Here is a 24,073-nt window from a genome sequence, read left to right as displayed (position 1 = left end):
TAAAAATTTTACAAATGAACAATGACCTTAAATCGTATCTGGTTCATTTATCATGCTGATAAAGTCCAGAAATTTTATGAGCGCGCAATTATGAAGCTGAAAGATGGCAACAGGTCATTGAACAAAATGTTAAATATATATTGTATAAGTGATTGCTCAATTTTTTTTTCATTGAGAGGTATTGATGCACAGATCAGCCATCAACCATCGGATTCAATCTAATTTTCACCATTCTCAACTTATACTCAAATGCGATTTCCCCCTGTACATTACTTATGGGAGTTTTTCACATACACACGTTCTATCCTCAATATCTCAGGTTCTATTCAAGATAGAGACTTCGTTTTGGTTTAAGAACACTCGCTGAAACACCTTCTTTCTTTTGAGTTTTAACACTTAAATCGGTTGAGTTGGAGAGGAGCTAGGCGCGGACATTCAATTATGGATTTTTGTAGGTTTTTGGCAATTTTTCTACATTCAAAGATCTATATCTCAGGTTCTAATGTAGCTACAGAGTTCGTTCTTTTCTATTATAATGATTTCTGATACTTATTTAATGGATTCGATGCGAGCGAAGCCGCGGGTAAAAGCTAGTTCTTTGTTAAAAAAAAGTATTTTATTTTCACTACAAAACCGAAATTACTTTATCGCCGACCAATAATAATAATATTTCTCAAAATTTTCCTTCCGCTACTCTATCCTGTTAAATATCTTCATAATTGGAATCTTGGAATTGAATCTACATTTTCTTTATTTCATGGTTATTTCCAATTCCAATTGCAGGAGTTTTTTATAAAAACAGGTAGTTTAACGATACCTAGTTCTTTCAAGTATCGATATTGCTTTTTGCGACTTTTCTTATTTGTAAGAATGTCTCACACACAGAGGGAAAGAATCATGATGGTGTAGAAGAGGACAAAAAGATGTAACCGTAGTTCTAATGAGTGTACAGACGATTACCAAGGATGCTTTCTATTGCGGGAGCAATGTTAAAATTATTGTAAAAATCGATTATCAAATTTCGAGGGAAATTTCATTCGCTTGTATTATATTCTGAAATATAATTACGACACCTGGTATACGAGAATTTACCTAATCCCACCTAATCGTATAATATTCAATGAAATTAGTGAAGTTCTCCGAATAATAATTAAAAGCATAATTTGAACCTCAATGATATTATATTCAATATCATTAAGACATCAACGCAGGATGTCTGTTATCATCAAAGTAAATAAGACAGAAATGAGGGAACGAGCTTAAAACGATTATTAATACACTTCATGTATTAACAATAATGTTGGCGCTTCAACCGATTTCAGTTGAAAAGGATGAAAGACATCTGAGCAAAAGCCCTTCGGATAGAAAAAATCTGTTTATATTTGCGCCTGGTTGGATTTAATATGATTAAAAAAAAGGTACCTATCAGAAAGTTTCAATTTACAGTTTTTGACAACACATGCAAAATAAAATTGGATATTTGGTAATACTAGTTAATTCTGGAAATAATATTAGTCAAAAGTGTACTGAAAATTGATCGGTGGAGCATAAAGTTCGATGTTTCTGTTTCGCAGTTGTAGACTGACAGCCGGTGCTCTGCAGACTGAAAGTATAGTAGCAAACATCATATTAATGCCAGGTAAACTGTTTCACCTGCAGGTGGTAAAATGGAGGTTTACTATTCCCATCGAGGGTTCTTTTGAGCGTGCCTATAAGTCGAAAGGCATATATATTCACTTTTAAAACGTGATCGAAGCATATCTGTCGTTTTGATATCTTGAAATAGATAAATATTTGTATAGAAAAATTCAATAGAATATACTTATTCCGGTTCCTACTATATTTTATATAATTTCAAAGATACTTCAATTTTATACAAATTTATGATAATTCAGCTAAGCTGAAATTTCTTCACTTCCTAATAAAGTCAATACTAACTATTATTTACCGAATAACCAAGAATTCCGTTCCTTAACCTTAAATATACATCAAACCTGGTTTGTTTGTTTATTATACCTATATTTGATTAGTTCATTTTTGGAAATATTCCTTTTCGAGATTTAGAATATTTGTTTGATGAAGAATTGATTGAGGAAAAACAGAAAATTTCAGAACGAGTTTATTCCGTTCGTCATAAAATTGACCATCACAATTTTTTGTCCGATAATGAAAATTTTTGACCGTTTTTTTTTCTCTACCTGTCAATTATTTTCAATGTAAACTATAATTTTCAGACCAACACATCTTTCTCCAACTAGCAACTACTTCAACATTAATCCAACAAAACACGTGCACATATAATTACGCACAGATCGTTGTCACAAACACAAATCATAGGAAACTCTCAATAGAAGATGGGCAATTTGTAAAATCATAGAACGAAAATATTACAGACTCTGCATTTCTACATTTCATGCTAGAATATGACTTATTGAGTGTGTTCACTATATCTTTCAATTAGCTCATCCTAAAAATGAACTCAATTTTAGTGCACGAGCAGCTTCAGAACCCCTTCTCTTTCTGTCTGTTCTTCGTCTCTTTTTGCTTCTATATCTCCCTATATTGGTAACTCTTCGAAGTGTTCTTTCCTATTTGTACAATATTTCATTTTCTTCAGATATAATATTACCTTTTGTGGTTTTTAGGCTGCTTAGTAGATATAGGATTTTTCTTCCCTTTTCTGATTGATCCCAGTATATGATACAGTATTTTTGCATTTTGAATCGGTGTTTTTTGCAATATTTTTCCAAAATCCTTCGATATGCACCCAAACCTTCTTCAATATATTCCATAATCTTCATCCTTTTTATTATTGCCATACAGTTTTTTTTCTATTTCATCTCATTTTTATTTCGTCATTGCATCACACTTTTCACATTATTTAAAATACTGAAACAAAACGTTTTTTTGCAAAATTGGTAACATTGCTTAAATTAACTGGACAACAAATTAATTTCTTACTGCTTATTGACTTAAGCCAATTGATACTTATGCTGAAACAAGGGTTTTTATATGTCTAATAACAAGTCCTTAGTGTTGAAAGTCAGAATAAATATGAATTGAATATTAATACCGGTTTCAAAGTCGGAGCCAAACAAGATCGTGGGGTCTGAATCGGCAAAAAATTGATTTACCCTATGCTCAACCCCTATTTCAGGAGGAGATGGAAGTTTCGATGAGCTAAATAAAAACGCATATATTCAAATATCACTTTAAACTTCATTCAATTAATTAGAGAGCTCCAGCTACATTTTCCATTTATAGAATTTGTTTTACTGAAATTATACTTCTCTAACTTTGTACTGTAATTAAGTTAACAATCCTCATAAATCGATTCACAGAATTCAACTCATCAATGAGCTAAAGTTTTAAAGTTGCGGAAACTAAAAAAGAAAGTTTAGTCTCCATCTTATTTCCATATAAAAATTATCGCGGAGACTTTTCCTGAAAGAGTTTCCTGTTAGAGCTTCAAGCGTGAATTTCAAAGTTATTCAAGTGGTTATGAATCTCGGTGTCTCATGCCCGAAACAATGGAATGATGGTTTCTACTGTGTGGATAAATGATGAATATTGATTAAACTAAAGCATGGAATTCTAAATGAGTAATACTATTTCTGACCACACTCAATTCAAACATAACCAAATTTGGACAGTCAGTTTTCTGGAATATGCTCCAGAATGTGTTAATCTACTACTACCAAATGGGCTTTGCAATTTGATCATTATTGTTGATTGTAGCTACGTTCGCATTAAATAGACAAATCAAAGGCATCAAAAGATAAAGTTCGAGCTGGAATTGTTGAGTATCGCATATTGGCTTATTTTTACTTAGATCTCAACTAACTTGAACAATAGACATTTTAACAACATGGGGAATATATGAACGTATCTATAAAAAGTGTATTAGTCCCCTCAATTTAGACCAAAAAATGAGAGTACAGCTACGTAAATTCCCACCATGTTTAGAATCAGTAAAATTATTTGAAATATAATTAAAAGTCAAATGTAAAAGTTCTTCATCATTCCTATGTATAGAAAAAAATTATTCAAGGTCAAAGGTCAAAAAAATGCCCTTCAATATACTCCCCTCCTCTCGCTACACACTCTCCAAACGTTTTTTCCATTGCTCGAAGCAGTGCTGGAAGTCTTCTATGGAGAGTGCCCTTAGGAGCTCTGCCGTTTTTTGCTTTACGGCTTCCATTGACTCAAATCGTGTCCCTTTCAAAGCAGGTGAGTACGGCGGATATTCTTCACAGATAGCGCGTTTTGGATATGCGCGTTGTCCTGGTGCAGAATCGAGCCGTTTTTCATGAACTCGCTCTCGCAGTTTTGCCAAAACTGATAAATAGTAAGTCTGGTTGACAGTTTGCGCCCTGGAACCAATTCAGTCAGCACGATACCGTTAATGTCGAAAAAAACGATGAACATTGCATTGAATTTTGTTTTGCTTCCTCGGCCCTCACTAAAGCGCTTATATCACTCAAAAACACACGCATGAGATGAAGAATTATCCTATAGGTTTATTGCAACAATTTGTAGCACTTATTTTTAGCACTAACTTCGCACAGACTTTTGTCATGTATAATTCCTCGTGTAAAGTTTTTCTAACCGTTTCTTTATCGACGTTTACAGCCTCGGCAATCATCCGGATGCTCATTCGACGATCTGCACGCACAATTTGGTTGATTTTGGTCACTATTAGATCACTTTCTATGGGGATCTCTGTAATAAAAGGTAAGTACATCAAAATCAATCGGCTAGTATTGATGTTATTCAATAATCAAGAATATTTTTTACGGTCAGTTAATAGTTAATACTTCACCTATATAAAAACTTGTCTATTTTTATTTGAAAGACAAACTTTCATTTGGAATGTAATTTTATTTCAAACTACAGCAATTTGCATCTGTCTTCCCATTGGAATACTTTCAAGGTCCCAAACAGGGGAATGGTATGTCGTACACCGGAATTCTAAATTGTTTAGGTGAATTGTCTATTCTCTGGAGATGTTCTGACTTCTGACGAGCTTCATGTATGAATGCGAAATTCCCACTTAGCATTGTGGGAACTTTTTCGATTATTAGAATTTTCACTCTGTGGTTCATAAAGCGTAAAACTATCCGTTATTTTATATTCTATATAATATTCGAATGTTATTCGGTTTTCAAACTTTTTCCTGAATTCAAGTTTTATTAGGAATGATTATGAATACATTACAAGAGAAAATATCGTAGGGTACCAGCCAATGACGATACTCTATTATAGACCACCTAAATCTAATATTCATTCTTTTTTCAAGAACTTTCTAAATTTACTCGACACTCGGCCTACTAAGAGCGGTGATTTTAATATTAACTTTACTAATGATTGTGCCATTCGGAAGTCTCTGGTAAATATTTGTGAGTCATACCAGCTAAATATGCACGTGGATTTATTCAACTCGAATTACTAAAACTTCCTCAATTCTATATTACCTAGTGTGAGACTTCATGATGTGAATCACTTAGTAATTAATTCAGGTCTCTCTGACCATGAAGCTGTTTTCGTCGAATTTGTAATACCTTGTAAATCTCTTAAGAAACATACTCAGTTGGTGAGGATTTTCTCTAAACAAAGCTTCACCAAATTTCATAACTTATGTTTGGCTAATGATTGGATTGATCTTTCTAACGATATTGACTAAATTTTCAGACTTTCCCGATATAATTATCAGGATTTCGTTCATGAACTACGAAAGGAACACGCATTTCATCCAAAAATATGAGATCACTCTTGTATATCAAAATGTTCACAGACAATCACTTAATTCTTAATTATATGAATAACTATCAATTGCCAGCTAGCAGTGGTGTACCTCAGGGTTTGGTAAGTTAGTCAACTCATTTGTTGGTGTTTTATTTTGGATTTTACTGAGAATTGATGGTACAATGTTTTATCTTCCTTTTGAAACCATTTTCAAGAGATACTTTACAACGAGATTTTTTTTTCATTGTCTTCATCATATCGGGCTAGTATTTTGAGACTTAGTAGGGATATTAAGGCGCTAGTAACTTATGAAACCTCCTGAAATGACTATGTTTATAAAAATGTCCTCACAATTATGTCTAGAATTAATAATTTTCAATATACTGAAAGGGTTCGCAAAAGTAATTTATTTATGAATTAAAAGCGATAATGCCGTGCCGGTTTCTCAATTAACAAGCTTCAACACAATTACGTTTATACGGCTTACTGCTTACGTCATATATATGTCATTTACAGACAATGTTAATAAATTGCTCCAGTTATTTCAAAGGCCAGTGTTATTTAATTATGAAGAAATATTAATTAGTTAGAACAGTTTGAGTTGGATGAAATACGTGAGCCGAACTAAAAGTTTTGATGCTTGAGTGGAAATTAATTAAAAGATTTTGTTGAAATTCATGACTGAATGTGAAATAATGTAATGGATCATTATGCTTCAATAGAAAACGTTCTTCTTATATGATTTGGCGTAATTTCCGCTAGAAATTTTCTTTATTGAGGAGAAATTATACGGCGTGTTTCATTTTAAGCTCATAATGTTAAGATCTAACTAAAATTATAAGATTAGAACAAAAATTAAATCGAGATAAAGGGTGTTTGAACACAGAAGTTTCAACTATCGAACTAAAGCATCATAATTCAATGGAAAATGTTCATTTTATATGATTACCCAAATATTTTGGTGGATTTTTGTGAATTAATCCACAATTATATATAATAATAATAATAATAATAATAATAATAATAATAATAATAATAATAAATAATAATAATAATAATAATAATAATAATAAATAATAATAATAATAATAATACTTGGATGTTCTTTTTATTATTATTATTATTATTATTATTATTATTATATATTATTATTAACATTCAAGTACAAATCGCTACAGAATAGCAACGAAGCTAGAGAAAGTTCCCTCACAACATGGCAAACTAGATGGGAAGGTAAAGGCCCAATGGACCAAAAGGTTAATACCAGACATCAAGCCGTGGGTTAAGTGCGAGCACCGCCAAGTAGACTACTACCTGACACAGGTCCTAACAGGACATGGCGTCTTTCGATGTTATGCCAAACGGTTCAGAAAAGACATCACGGATAGATGTATATACTGTGCCGCCGTAGACACTGCCGAACATACCATCTTCGTATGCTACACAAGTGGAGAGAGGTCAGAGACAGGACTTGCAGACAGCTGGAATGCGAGCTCACTCCAGACAATATTGCAGAGAAGATGCTTGACAGCTCAGAGAACTGGAAATCGGTGTAGAACATGGCTAAGAGTATTCTGAGCAACAAGGAAAAAGATGAAAGACAAAGACAGCAGAGAGAAAGGAACCCGAACTCCTAATCCCGAGAGGGGAAGGGAGACGTAGGGTAAAAGGAAACCACTGATAGCCCGTCACTCATGAAGTATGTTCCAGGAACGATGCCATAAGTGACAAAAGGGGCCGTAGACGACTAGAAGGACACTCCAACCGTCCGAGCCCCTCTGCAAAGCAGGACTCCGCAGATGTGGTGAATGTTTCCCAGCACATTGCTGAGGAAGTGTGACAAGTCGTTATAAAAAATAATAATAATAATAATAATAATGATAATAATAATAATAATAATAATAATAATAATAATGATAATAATAATAATAATAATAATAATAATAATAATAATAATAATAATAATAATAATAATAATAAATATATAAGGGTGTTTCATACATAACTGTGAGTACTTCCAACTGCTCTAATAGGATGTAGCCAAATTACAGGGCGATTCAATAAAAAATTTAAATCTATAGTGATGAAACATGATTTTATGGAAAAAGTTTTTTTTATTCTATTAATTCTGAGTCACTACTATTTTATTAAATATTTCATCTGTAGAATTTTGACTTCGTAATAAGATTCAACTGAAATTCCGAGAGCTTATTTTCTGGATACAGGGTATTCCAGATGCAATTTTAGAACTAATACAACAGTATTCCATTACTAATTTTAAATATTTTAACTGTTGAATTTTGAGATTTGATTTAAATTTCGAGGATAAAATCTAATTTCTTTTATAGATACAGCTTGTTCCATCTACAAAATTAAAACTAAAAAAAAAAATTATGAAAAAACATTGAAATTAAAGGAAAAAATTAGATCTCATGATATTTTCGATATTTTCTGGGTCCATTTTCCAAATTTATTTGTATATGTCAATAGTATTCCATTAATAATTATTAATATTTCAACTATTGAAATTTGAGTTAATAATTTTATAATTTAACTGGAATTCACACATTCCACTTTCATCTGAGAAGAGAATGGGGTCCCATTGGTCGTTAATCCCATTAACGTGTTCTATGTCAAAGCTGGCCTTTTTAGCTCTTAAGTTTTCTTCTGATGCTCCAACTACTCGTAGCCAGTACTCGGGTTTCTGGGCTCTTGTTGGACTTGAACACCAGTGGAGACCTGATTTCTTAGCGATGTGCTGACAATGAACCAGTCATCTATATAAGATGTGGTCTTTTTTTTTTTCTGGATCCGCGTCTTTGATGGAAGTTACCATCTCTTGGTAATAACGATGAATTCTGGAAACAGTAGACTGAGTCATATTCAGTGCACTGGCCACTTTCTACTGATTCTGGCATTGGCGCAATAGAATGACCGCTTGGGAAGCTTTATCATTTGTGTGTAATTTCAGGTAGAATTTTTGTTTGTTGTCAACGGAGATGTGTATCGGTTGACGTTTGATGGCTAATTAATTGTGGTGGATCAAATAGATAGCATTTTATGAGGGTTAGTTACTCCAAATTAGCACTACTGTGAACAAGCATACAAAGGAATATCGATTACATATTGTTGAATTGTAAGAGCAAAAAATTATTATTTTAACTTCATTTTGAAGCTCATACTCATTAACTTTAAGATTTGACTGAAAAAAATATAATTTCGTGCTCAATTTCGACTTGCAAGAGTTGTCTAGTGTACCTAGTCCATTTTTTTGCTCACGAGTGTATTTCATGGATAAGAGGAAATTTTTCCTAACAATGAGATTATATTTTCATTCTAATGAAATAATGGAGTATAATTCCGATAACAATTGATTTAACATTAAATATTGATATATCCAATGCATTGTAAATATACAACACGCGACAATCATTATAGTAATCTTCTTTGGGGACAAAGGGACTACAAGTAATATTACCTATATCAACCTAAAAAAGGGTCATTTACATCAAACTAAAATGAGTAGTGAAGGAAAGACTAATAAACGATTTACAAGATGAATAAACTATTATTTCTAGAAACTTCCATAGCAAACAGTGTAATAATAAAAGCAATATCAGTAAATACGGGTTATATAGTAACGTCTTCTATTTCTAGCGTTAGTAAAATTTTGAGATGTTCCAAACTATATAATTCTAAGTTATTTGACTTCGTAGGAAATTATTTAATATAGGTTTGAATGAATAATTGAATATCAAAATAAAATTTATAGCACTCTGTACTAATTCACAAACATAAAAAAATTTAAATTTTGATTATCGTAACACAGGGGAGACCTTTATTTTTAAAATAGAAATACCCGTCCAATAATGGAAAAAATATTTATTGAGCCATAACACGTACCACTTTTCAATAGCCCCATTAGGGGCGGTTAATATCTGTAAATTTTATGGTCGAAAAAATACCTGAACTGTATTAATCAGAATAATAAATTTGAAAATAACACCAAAAATTAGTATTCTGTTGAGTTTCATAGTAAGTGGTTCTCTGTTCATAGTGCAAAAAGTGATTATAAAGACGGAAATGTCGAGTCAAACCTCTCCACAGATGCAAAACAGATTTTGCTATATTTGTGGAGAATTTATGGTAAAATCGCAAGCCAGGCCATTTTTCGAAAATTGTGAAAGAAGCCTATTTCAAATATTTTGGTACTTTAATTGGAGACCAAGACAAGCATAGGGCCCCCACGCGTGCTGTGTTCGTTATAGCGTGTCATTGGTGCAGTGGATGAACGGGAAGCATGCCTTTTGTAATTCCAGTGGTATGGCGGGAACCTACTAACCATTTTGACGACTACTATTTTTGTGTAACTACTCAAGGTTATTCTAAGGAAGGAAAGGAAAGCACAAGATCGATCCAAATTTGCCGTCTCCTATACGACCCCATAACGAAGATTTACCAGTACCGATTGTGCCTTTATATCCGCAAAATATTGTTTTAGATGATACTGGAGACAACGTATCATCAGGAAGCTCCGAAGAACAATGAACCGACCCTATTTTTACTCCAAGTACCAGTTCCGGTGAGTCAGATTTGATTGTTCAAAGTTGAATGATTTAGCACGTGATTTGGGTTTATCAAAGCAACAGTCTGAACTTCTTGCCGTCTTAAGGAAGGGAACTTGCTAGCCAAAGAGACAAAAATTTCGACCTTTAAAAAAAGAAATGCTATATTTTCTGCATTCTACTTGATATTGAGCATAATCCCAGTGAGTGGTGCCTATTTATTAACTCGTCTAAATACAATTTAAAAGCAGTGTTATTACACAATGGGAATTTAAAACAGTCTACACCAGTTGCTCATTCTGTGATGATGAAAGAAACTTAAGAAAATATTCGCTTGCTTTTAGACAAAATTAACTTCAACAAGTATAAGTGGCAGATATGTGGGGATAAGGTGATTGGAATTTTAATGGGACTTCATGGAGGGCTTAAGAAACATTGCTGTTTTCTTTGTCTATGGGACAGTCGAGCAGTAGATCAATACTATGTAAAAAAAAATGGCAAGCAAGAAGTGAATTTGAACCGGGATCTCAAACAAAATGTTAAGTTTATACCCCTCGTAGATCCCAAAAATATCCTTCTGTCCCCCCTTCACATCAAACTCGGATTGATGAAAAACTTTGTGGGGGCTATGGATACAGATGGTAATGGATTGAAATACATTAGGAAAGTCTTTCCCCAGTTGAGTGATGCCAAATGAATGGAAGGTATTTTTATTGGGCAACAAATAAGAAAATTGTTGGACGATGACAATTTTGTAAAAAAAGCTCACTAGATAAAAACTTAGAGCATGGACGGCATTTGTTAGTGTAGTGAGAGGATTTTTGGGCAACAATATGGATCCAAACTACCAACAATTAGTGCCTTGGTGCTCGAATGTCATTGAAAATTCATTTTCTCCATTCCCATCTGACATTTTCTCCCGAAAATTTTGGAGCCGTCGGTGATGAGCAGGGTGAAAGGTTCCACCAAGATATTAGAACAATGGAAATTCGGTATCAAGGACGATGGGATTCGGCCATGATGGGTGATTACTCTTGGTTTTGAAAAAGAGAATTTGCAACTCCTAATTGAAGGAAAAAGTAGAGCTAATTGATATTTATAGTGTTTTTTTTTTGTTTTTAATAGATGTGAGGCATGTTTATTAGACGTAAAGTAATGGAATGTATAAATATTGTCAATATATACTAGTAAAAAAACGTGAAAATATTTTTTTAATAAATATTGAATATTTTACCAATGTAATGTAATGTAACTTCATAACCTTACGTGTTACAATTATTTTTTTCATATTTTCTCATTTGCATAGGTCCATTTTATCACAATCTGCTATTCATTCTTGTGTTACTATAAATTTTTTTTGTCGACGAGTATAATAGTTTCGCTGCTTCTCTGATTTTATTAGTAGCTATGTGAATACGGATGTTGCTGTACGTCCAGCACCGTCATTCATTGTAAGTACCAACATTGTACCTGGTAGGTAACTAAGAACAGACTCCCTCCGGCTATATAACTGTTTCTGGGAACAAAATCAGAGTTTTAGGTCCACAGGAAAAAGGCGTATTTGAAAATATGAAACTGAAAAAACTGCACGGGAGGCGTTAGACGGAAAAAATATTTTTCATGGATTGATAATACTTTCGCTACAATATATTTGTATGTCATATATCAAAACTTTATATATGTTTATATATTTATGCCTGTTGATCTTGGTTCACGGAAAATGTCTGTTGTAAATTAAATTTTGTCATATTGTTCCAGCAAATCATTCATCTTTGTTGCTTGTTTTGCCAAAAAATCTCCACAAATATATTCTGTAAGAAACTGTTTTCCCATTAACTGATGATTAGGCACCATTGCATAAGGTGTCTAATTCAAATGCTTTCTACCAAATTTAAGAGAAGATCTCGCAAAAAAAACATTTCAAAATTTAATCTATCTTTTTCTATTGATTTAAAATTAGATCTACACCATTTTTATTGATCATCAAAGTATTTTTGAGAATAATTTGTTTTTTAGCTTTTTGAAAAGGCGTTGAAGTCGAAGGCTGTACTGCACTTTCCTTTTTAGTTTCTAGTTTATTCAATTCTTCGTATTCAGAAGGATGTACACACCTTAAATGATCTTCTAAAGATGTAATCGTGCCTCCCTTTCGTGAATATATCTTATTACGAAGTTCACACTTTGCCGTATTCGCAGACACTTCATTAAAGAAGTTCCAAAAAAAGCTTATTTTGGTTTCATTATTTGAACTCTAATGAAATGTCACATATTGTGTAAAAACTCACATCATTTATCAGAAACTCAAGCTTAAGAAAAACTGTCTTCTTCAAGGAAAAGTAACAAACAGAAAGCGCGCAGCGCAATTCTCCGCGCGAAGAAAGTCGGAATCAGAGATTTTATTTCGAGTTTTCGGAATCAGAGTCGAGTCTCCTTAACACCCCTTAATTGCATATTATTATTACGTAATGGAACTTAGAATATACTCCATTTTATCGTCCAATTATGAAAAATATTGCACTTACTGGTACTGAAGATCCTCTTAAGTAAATAAGCTGAAACTATTACCTGGAAGAAAAAATATATTTTATTCTAATTTACTATAAAATTAAAAATGATCTATTAATAAGTTATAGGAATACAGTATTATATATCTTCAGGTCAATAACCAATCGTTACAACGTTGTTCTACAGCCCCCATATCCCCACATTCCATAAATTTTTATACAAGGTGACTCATTTCACTACACAATGGATACATAATAGAAGCTAGTTAGTATGCATCAATAATATTAGTCAGTTTCAACCTAGGCATGGCTTTCAGTACATTAAATTGTTATAAATAATGTCAAATTTATCATTTTTCACGTTTTCATAGAACGGTAGTTCATTTAATCGAGCACCAAAATGGTTTATGACGGCTCTTCAGCTATTCTCCGTAATACTTTATTAAAAATTCATGTAATTAACTGTGATGAAAACCAAAATAAAAAATTACGAATAGCTCAAAAATGATAATATTTTTCACGAAGAATGACCTCAGCCCACTATTTTCGTATTTAAATTCACTATTAAGACCCTGTATATTTATTCGTGGAACATTTAATTCTCAAATTACAAAATAAATGCGGTTCACTGAATCTGTTTCAATATTCTACTTATTCATTTTACAAATTTTCAATGGAAAAGACATTAATTATTTTCAATACTCCATTAGCTTCAATGTTTCACTGAGGACAGTTAAGTGAATTAACCTGACACCGCACCTCTACGTGAGGTGTGCCAATACCGCAAGCAAAAATTATGTCTTTTGTGTGAAATTATATTGAGAAACCAAAAATAATGTTGATACCCAATTATCGGTAATTACTTTTTGGAAACAATCGATAGAATGTGATAAAAAATCATTGAAAGAAAAACGGCTTGGTGTAAATTCGTCGAATAGTTGTGATATTCTATTTTGTATCATATCTGTTTCTAATAAACCATCAATATTCAATTAATCAATTTGTTACTGTTTCGTGAAGTCAAATATCCATATAATCCTTCTATATTTTCGTAATTTTTGTAAACTTTTGTAAATGATCACATCGGATTAAAAATCATACATACCTACATTTTACTCCGCAATATTATTCCGATTATATTCACATGAAGAATTTCAACAATTTATAATTTTCTACATGGAATTTCAACTTTCTAAACTCCAGCTCTCAGCTTGTTTTCTACTGTCGTCTGTTTAGTCTATAGTTAATTTATTTCTCTTAACAACATTGTAAGCTCGTAGTTCTATTACAATCTAGACCACTTGAGAGTAATCCAGTGAAATCACTGCATAATTATTAGGTAAAAGCCTAGTTACAGGAAAATGAAAATAACAGATTGAAGAGCCTCATTAAAACATCAATAGTACACTTTAAATTGATATAGTAGATTGCAATGATAAATAAATGATTCGAAATATCTCATTAACACAATTCAGGCTTATTCACGGATTGGGAACTGTCAAATATAGATAACATTTAGTCCAATAAATGAATCTAATAGAAAGGCACATGCACATGCAGTTTCCAAAAGTGATTTATAAACCTCAACAATTCTATAAGGCTAATTTCCTTCACGACGAGATGAATCGATATGTATATGGGAAAGTACTGGGACTAGTGTCCTGAAAATTTGCTTGCATGGGTTTTCCGAAATGTTCGTTTCAGCTAAAATAATTTCAGATTTCTGAAATTTCCGGTATAAGCGGAAGTTTCAGAGAAGTGAAATTATTTTAGCTGAAATGAGCATTTCGGAAAACCCATGCAAGCAAATTTTCAGGACACTGGTCCCAGTACTTTCCCATATACATATCGATTCAGCTAGTTTTGAACGACCCTGAATAAGATTTGGGGTCTCGTATACACTGTGACTCAAAGGATCTATTCTTCCTTTTCTTGCTGCGATACTGAAAAACCCAGTATTCACCGCTAATCCGCTAATCCCACAGCCTTTAACAAGTCTAGAATGTGGGATGGCTTTAATTGCCAAAGATCTTCGTCTTCTATTTTAAGCACTTCCAGGTGTAGAGCTCTGGAGTTCCTTAGTGTTTCACACTTCGAGGAAATGTGGATAGAGGATTTGTCTACTGTGCAACTAAATGTTTACGCCGCATTATCTGCTAGGTCTAGCGTCTTCAGGTGTTTGTTGAGTGTCTCGATAGAACTCATATTAGTATTCGTAGATTGTTTTTACTTAGGTCCATATATTCTGCAGATCTACTTTCGTTATAGAAGAGTCTTTGCTTGTCTCAGCTCTTGTAGGTTGCCCCAATAATTGGTTTTACTCCTATCTACATCCTTTTTCACGTAGCAAATACTCCACGTCGATAATTTCAATTGTTATATTCTATCAAGCCAAGTACCTTCTGTCTTTTCCCACAAGTTCAATAGAGTTAATCTCAAAATAACGGTAGTCTTAAAATTCTAAAAGTCAATTTATATTCCGTCTTCCTTCGAGATTGCAGATCATCGTTAGCTTTCACTTTCATAAACTACAGCGTTCGCTAAGTCTTTGAATTAACGTAACCTATAATTTACTGATATTATTTATCTTGATTTTTCTTTCCAAACTTGTATTTGTGCTTTCTTTCTAAAAATGAATGATTTCCATTGATGGAAAATGAAAAAACTCCTTTATATATAAGAAAATATCCTATGACCAGTTCCTCTATATTTGCTACGAACACTTTACGAGCAATCGATAAGGAACGATTAAATTATATAGAATGTAAGCTTCAACTATGCAGGTTGCAGCAATGGTATTCACGGAAACCCATTTAATGATTGTAATTTGAAGAGAACGGTGAACACAGTTGATAGTTGCCATAAGGTCTGTTTGAATTGCAGTACCATCGTTTATCCAAATTCCTTCCCATGTTTCCATTATTGCATTTCAGATTTTTTACTGTCAGAAGTGAGAATACGCTAGCTGTGACGACTATAAAAGGAAGTGTTATTCCTTGAATTTATAGACAAATCCATGACACTTGAAGTAGAAACAGTGAAGGTCTTCCATCACGTAACTCGATCTACGATTTATCGAATACATTTTTCCTACATACTATTTTCTTTTACCAATAGGAAACAAATATAACATTAGATCGATTATTTTCTTCATATGATAATCTACAAGACATAAACAACAGTTTCTTTAAACTGACAGAAGTTATCGTAAAAAGAAACAACGATATAATTGACGTAACTGTACTAAAAGTTGAAATTGACGTGAGCTTTGTTTACTGTGTTTTTCGAGAATTTTTGGAATTGTTAAAATCGGTTATTTTAAGAGCTAACTAATTATACATCATTAACTGGTAACTTTGATATTTTGAAATAAAATACCGTAGGATGGGAAGATTACAATGCATATACCAGTGGAAAATAATGTTTATAATTTTGTACAATTTGCAAATCTCAGTAGAACAGTATAATAACCAACAAAACACGAGCAAATGTGTTTATTATGAATTTGATTCAATATTTTGAGATGGCAACAACCTTTTCAACCCTCTTCCGTCTGGGAGGACATTTCTATTTATATTATATATTTCAGAGAGTGGCAACTGCGCTGTAAATATCTGAAAAACCCCACCAAGTGGTGGGACAACTCAATTAAAGCTGAAAAACAAAGAATGTATCCGAGGGAACCCTTAGATTGAAGTAATCAACTTTCACTTTAAATGAAATTATTAAAATTAGGATGACGCATTATTGTTCATATAGTACATATTCATATGCAGAATGAGTTTATACCAGTTGTGTGGTATTTGAAATTCTTAGGAAACTGGTAATTTAATCAAAGTTCGATATAGAGATTCTGCGTCTTGTCATTTCATAATTTTCCTCACATGGAGTAATAATTTATGTTTACACTGATAGAAAAAGTTGGAGATAAAGTATACTTCAGTAGGAGAGGTATTGAAAAAAGAAGATATTTAGCTATACAGAGTAGGTAGTTCTAAACTTTTTATATTTAGTGAAGATGTACTGTCAAAACTGAAATTTGGTAAATATATGTGATATCAAACAGTTCACTTTTTATTCATTTCACTCTTTCAATCAGCATCTTTCATTAAAAATGAAACGTCTAGGCATTAAATGAATCAAAAGTGATAAATGAATTTATTAGTGAACCAATCCAGTGATGTTGGATTTCGGCATTCGGCATCAATCATTCGCACTCCGAATGAACGAATACTGAAACGTACGAACACGAAGAGAACGCTCACTCGAGTTCGTTTGACAACATATTCGAGGAAACGAGCGAATAAAGTTCATTTTTTTGTCATTTTGTGTGTCTTATGAGCATGGAATTATAAAATGAGAACATTCACTTGAGTGATCATTCATCCGAATGAACCGAAAAGTGAACCGTCTGATATCACCTTTAGTAAAATATTCTGCTATCAACATTACACAACAAAACTCTCCTTATATAAATCAGCTAATAAAGAGTAATTTGAGTGTAGTTAAGAGAACAGCTCATTTATAGACTAAATATTACGTCACTTTTGTGAACTAAGTAGCATTGCTAATAAAAATTTTGGATTTTATAATTTATTCACCCAGTATATCAATATTTTCATCAAAATAGTTTTGCTAAATATGCCGATGTTAACGATATAAATAAAATACAAACAATTAAAAAAATTTTTTTTCCACTACCACTTCGTGAAAGAACGACCTTTGGAATATCAGTCAAGATGATTATTTCTAAGTTGACAGAAATTTCGATTTGATTCATTTAAATAAGGGTATAGTAAACCTCCACCATTTCTATTGAAACATAAATTAACTATGTTTTTTCCTATTTGAGCTAAAATAAACCGCTATTTTTGTTTGTTATTGCTTGATAACCTGTAGATAAATCTCCAAGAATAACCTTTCAATTCTTTGTGGTGGTTGCTTTTTATAGTAGTTTGTAAGGACTAGATCTTTGTATCAATACTGTATTTTGTACCAAAATTGTAGCTATTTAGATTTTTGTAGCAATTATTCGTTTAATAAAACGGTGGTTCAAGATGATAACGTCTCATTAATTCTAATGATTACATAACTTTTTTGGTTTTAAAAGGTTTTGTGGTTGTCCAATAAGCAATAATAAAAAAAATCACGAGCTTTTCAATGACCCTATTTTCAAAATACCTTTGCATTAAAAAAACTATGTTGGGTGAATTTACACTTAAACGGCTAAAATTTATAGGCAACAATTTGCGTGCTTTTGGAATTTTACGACGAACAGTACCTCTCCAGATAACTAAAATTTGTATGGCTAACGAGCGATGCGCAACACCTACTGAGCTTCAGTTGATTTCATATTACGTCCAGGGTATATTTTTAGCTCAACTCAACTTATCCTAGTTGTTGTTACTTAATTGCGGCATAGTATATTTTTCGGCCTGGAGTCTCAAGGATTCGAGCAAGATAGAGTGGCATGGACGTCACTACTAAGGAGTGAGGCTAGAAAAGGTTTCTTTGCACAATTTTTGTTTGAACTTTGATCTCCCATAAGCCGAGAATTTTGAATAAAAAGGCAAAGTACTGATTTTTTCGTCATTCTTCAACTTCATAATAAAATTATTAATTCTAATACTTAATTAGCATTATAGTAATAATACGAAATAAGTTATTTTGGCTAAAAAATTCAGTTTTTCGAAAATTTGAGGTTTTTATGCTAGAAAGTATATATGTTCCATTGTATTATAGTGAGTTTATATTAGAAGATTGACGAGTTTAATAAAGAGTTCATAACAGAAACCTTTTTTGTATAACTGTCATGAAAGTAATGAGTGTCCAAAGCGTTAAAAGAAGACACAGAGTAAGGTCTTAATATATTATTCAATCAGGCAATCGGTAGTGGGGAAACAACTGATTTTCTTGTATGTACCCGTGTTAGCTATTCTTGATTTTTTCGGTAGTAAGCGTTGTTTTGTATTATTCTTTTATTTCATGGTGTTAAGAACTCCAAAGAGACTTTTCCAATCTGCTTCAGTGAAACTAATACAGCTGGAACTGGGCTTTTTATATTTTTGATAGTTTATCTGCAAGTAAGCTTTCAAGCGACTTACAAAATTTAGAGCTCTTGTATTATTTTCTGCTTAAATTGAGGAAGATTTTTAAACAATAATTTCCAATGTTGCGTTCGGTAAGGTATCGGATGGGGTGAGCACACATTTTCTATACGCTTCCGAGTTCTTTCCGATTTCCAGCTCCAGCATTCGCCACTCTCGCCAGTATCGATTCAATTAAAATCGTGAAAGGTTCTGTGCGCAAATTTTAGCGATTTAGCCTTGGTGGTAATTTGTCTGAAAGAAAGATGAAAAATACTGGAGAGATTTCATGGAAAACAAATGAAAACGCAGAGTTATTTTCATGTCTAGCTTTGTTTTCGAGAAATAAAAACATTATTTTGCGTGAAATAATTTTAAGAAATGCTTTAAAATGCGTGAATTTTAGCAGAAATTATTTCCAGTTTGTGAATAATTTCAATTGATTTTTTTATTGTCCTTGTTAGCCCCACAGGGCAATCATGGTTTTATACCTGACATTATTGTCAATTTAATGAAAACTTCCAGCTGACACGCGTTCTGCAGTCATCAGACAAATAGACACACACTCGTCCGACTGTATTCTTGGATGCATGATTGGTGTGTTCCGGCCTTAAGAATGGACTCTATTCTGTAGTGGGTTGGTGCACCTGAATAACAGTTTCTTTTTGACAGCTGCTGCACGATGCATTATTCTGTCATATGTAAGGGTGGTGTGAGGTTATTTCAATTTTGAAATATTATTCATAATAAATTATAATGAATTTTTGAATGTAAATGAAAGTAAATGTAGTCATGAAATATAGACAAAACATACAAATCTATAGTGAGGAAATTTCTTGGAAAGACCTAACCTTAGATTGAATAGATGGTTTAATATATTGAAATTATTATGCGCCACTCTCTAAAGAAGTTATGTAATTATTGTATAAAGTTCTTCATCCGACATTCCGCTTACGAATGTAAGTTTTTTTGACTCAAGCAAACTTTTAAATTCAAATAATATGAGTCAACTGTCAAACATGAATCAGTACTATCAACCGACCACCTACGTCAGGGTGTAATTTCCCTAATATATATTTTCAAAAGATAAATAATGTGAATGAAAGCCGAAACAGAAAAATAGTATACAACACTCGTAACAGAAGGCAATTCCAGCATTCGTTTCTTCGGCTACTCGCGCTACGCATTCGTGTCTGAATTTGAAACTCTTGCTAAAATGATGGAATCTGTTACTCATATTTTAATATACTAAAACCGATTGCCTACATTAATCAAATCACTACAAAGGGAAAAAACCGACAAAGCCACAATTCTAAAAAGAAATTTCGCACTTCTCTCAGTAGCAACTCTCTAAGAAGCAATTTTGCAATAAAACTGGAAATAATGAGGTCTAAAATATTTCATCCTAAAGGAAAGCAGAGCAACCCTGCAAGCACCTCAAAGCTAGTATGGAACTACATGAAATTTTTAAACTCAATAGGAGCAAACAATAAAGTTACTCTAATGTGAGTACCTGGCCACACCGGAGTATACAGCAATGAACATACCGTGTATCTGGAGATGGTAATGGTAAAGAAGCAGTGGGAAAACTAGAAGAAATCAGAAACATGGAATAAGAACCCAGGTTTGAAACAATCGAAAAGATTTCAAACCAATTCCACCATCTGGTCTAAAAAGACCGTTTCATTGAACAAAGACGAGCTAAGGAGAGCTACTAAGTAAGCTTAATGGACACTGTTCGGTGAATTTCCATCTTAAAAACATCGGATAAACTCTTGTTGCTTCTGTAAAGAACCAAAAGAAACAGCCAAACACTTTTTGATCGACTGTGGATAAACGCGGCACCCACTTTGAAAAAAGCTTTCTCATAGCCAAATGTACATGAAAAATTGTATACATACTGCCGTCTAATATCTTTACTGCCTCAGCTATCTCAAGCAACTCCAATTTACGATTAGATATAAGCAATTTGTTGACTTTTTTGATGTTTTCTGGAGTAACCATCTCAATTGGACGACCTGAACGTTCACTACAATAGGTGTCTATACGACCACGTTTAAATTTAACAAACCAATAACAAATGGTTCTTTTCGACATAGCAGAGTCTAGACAACACTTTTGAAGCCTGCTAAGCTTGTACAGTATTTTTTTTTCATCAACAAGCAATGATAAATTAACACACGTAATTGTTCTAAATCCATGGTTTTGAAAATAACAAATATCTTTAAACGGCTGTCACTTTATTCTGACTGATCGAAATTTCATGAAATCTTACACATAGTTTTTTGAATATTGGTACTTCATATTGATTTGACAATGGAAGCGCCATCTGTGTGTCAGTCACACGGCTTATTGAGTCCTGTTATATTTATGCCAACTATTTGTATATTACATTGACCATTCTAGTCGATAATTTGAATGTGTGATGAGACATGACGAGGTCACAGTGAAATATATTTCCTGCAAATTTCATGAAATTCATGTTACTCAGTAAATTATCTCATTTGTTTGAAACATTATAATGACCTTATCAGGTTAAAGCAAATTTAACCTTCTTAGGGCCAGCCTGACGATGTCCGCGCTAGGAGCGCATCAGGATAACCTTATTTGTAATAAATTAATCTAATCTTATCATGTCTTTATAAGGAAACTCTCAGGATCACCTTATTGGAAAGAAAAATATTTCTTATCAGGTTATTATGACGAGGTCCACTCTATGATCAAATTAGGTTGATCCTATTTAAAATACATGTTTGTTCAGAAGGTCTTCCTGATCATGTGTATATATATATATATATATATATATATATATATATATATATATATATATATATATATATGGAATATAAATGGAACCTCGTATGAACTTTCAGAAGTTACTTATTCATTTAGCTGTTGAATTGGATAAACTACTCCAAGACAAAGGTCGTCATTAATATAAAAAAATATCAACAATCTAAACAAGAAGTTCTAAATATAGCGCTAATATTTCATCAATGTTTATATTGGAAGCGTTCTGATCTAACGAACGTTTCCTCTCATTGTTTTACATCTAGTTGTATGACATTACTACTATCAAATGTTGTCGCCGCTGCTAATAATTTTCCTATTTAGAAATGTATTGTGTATAAGTTTTATCTACTCCTATATGGAAAGTTGTTATGTTACGGTGCAAACAACATTCATTTTCTCTATCGTTCGAGACACTTAATCTATACTGTGCATGCTTCATGCACGCAAAAGATACCCAGATCTAACTTAAGCGCTCGGAGGAGAGAGAGAACGATACACTATTTGTTTCACTTAGTCGGAGCACCTTCCACTTATAGAAAACTGTTCACCAAGTTCATTTCATACAAAAAAATATGAAAAACGTTATAGCGATGAGTGGGTTTTTAAGCAATTATATACTTGATCATATGATGAAAATGTATAGGAAATGTGAAAAGTAATGTAAAGAAACAACACAATCAATAAAAAATCTTCCAAGGTAGTGATTAAAAATTAATACTTGTTTTATCACGTGAATTTATAGATGTGTGTTGGTGACCGAGCTGGAAATAAAAAATGAACATAGCGTGACTTGCTTAGACTGGTCGCTCGTATATCTAACAACGGCTCCCGCCTATAGAGAGGGGAAATGCTTTTTTTGATTTTTCTTGAAGTGATGATTGATACAATTGAATAAAAGTTGTCCACATCATTTGAATTTCGTATATTATAGTACAAATTATAGATTTTATAACAAATTTAAAATTGAAATAAAGAAAAAAATGCAGTGATCAAGAAAAGGTTTGTCCAAACTAGTGATACATTAACCAAATCACTATTTTATGATTCAAACAAAATTTATGGTAGATATGAATGTCTATGATTTATAGAGTATTCTTACAAATGATATATGCTTGTGTGAATCTCTGCCCTACAAATCTGAAGAAAAATCTAATCAGGAATCGTGCTAGAGCAGTTCCAGGCAATTTTGATTAGGACCGTGTAAAGTAATCTTGATCAGAACGTTATAAGGTAATCCTGATAAGGATCATAACTGATCTTCGTAATATCCTCATCAAGTCCTTGTCAGGTTATTCTGATCGGTTGTACGAAATATTGATGTTTTTGATAACTCACTTTTATTGCTATTTGTACGAGGATGGCAGTAGTTGCTTAACAGATTCCACTATATTATATAGTACACGATCTATACAGCAAAAGTTTGAAGACGCCAAGTTGTTTAGTTTGGCAGCCATAAATAGTGAATTTGTAAACATGGAAAAAATTGGTCATCGTCATGTGATACAATACTTTTATTTGAAAGACCTGAGCCCAACAAATATAAAAACTGAACTAGATTGAGATACTGGTTTATCGTCCACTGAAAGTGGGAGAGTTAGCAGACATAGTGGGCATTTTGAAAAGTGTGGTACATCGCATATTAACTAAAAATTTGCACATGAGAAAGTTTGGCGCAAGATGGATGCCGCGTTTGCTCACAATGGAACCAAAACAGCGTTGTGAAGATCTTTTTATCGAATTTGTGGCAATATTTTACAGAAATAGAGCTGAATTTTCGCGTTGTTACAAAATAAAGAACAAAACAATGGATAAGTCAGGAAGAACCGGCTGCAAAGAAGGAAAAGACCGTTTCATATGCAGGCAAAGTCATGGTGTCGGTTTGTTGGTATGCGCGTGGAATAATTTTCACTGACTATCTTGAAAAAGAAAAAAACTATCGATGGCGCGTATTATACGAACTTATTGCAACGTTTTAGCGAAGAAATCAAGCAAAAACGGCCACATTTGTCTAAGAAGAAAGTGTTGTATCATGATAATGCACCATCTCACACATCCGCTATTGCAATGGCCAAATATAATGAATTAAAGTTTGAATTGCTAACTCATGCACCCTATTCGCCAGTTTTAGCCTCATTGGATTATATTCTGTTCTTAGGCACGGTGGTCAAAGTCAGATCCAACAAAGAAGAGTTGATGTTGGCAATTGATGACTATTTTGAGGAGCTTGGCAATTTTTATTATATAAAGGGTATCGAACTTATTGAACATCGCTGGGGAAGAGTATCTGGAGCTAAAAGATGATTACGTTGAAAAATAAATATCTTCTGTTCTTCTTCTGTTTTTGTTGTTGGGCCAGGTACTTCTGGGAAAATCTTTCGTA

General features: G+C 32.8%; 1 protein-coding gene across 1 annotated transcript in view; it reads right to left on the bottom strand.

Moving 5' to 3' along the window:
• LOC130902027 (opioid-binding protein/cell adhesion molecule-like) overlaps positions 1–24,073 on the bottom strand; it is a 312,350-nt gene that overhangs the window by 160,868 nt on the left and 127,409 nt on the right. The gene's annotated exons all lie outside the window — the stretch shown is intronic.

This window comes from Diorhabda carinulata, chromosome X (genome assembly GCF_026250575.1).
Source record: "Diorhabda carinulata isolate Delta chromosome X, icDioCari1.1, whole genome shotgun sequence".
Classification (NCBI taxonomy): Eukaryota; Metazoa; Arthropoda; class Insecta; order Coleoptera; family Chrysomelidae; genus Diorhabda; species Diorhabda carinulata.
Note: the sequence above shows the minus strand (reverse complement) of the source record. Positions and strands in the feature narration are given on the sequence as shown.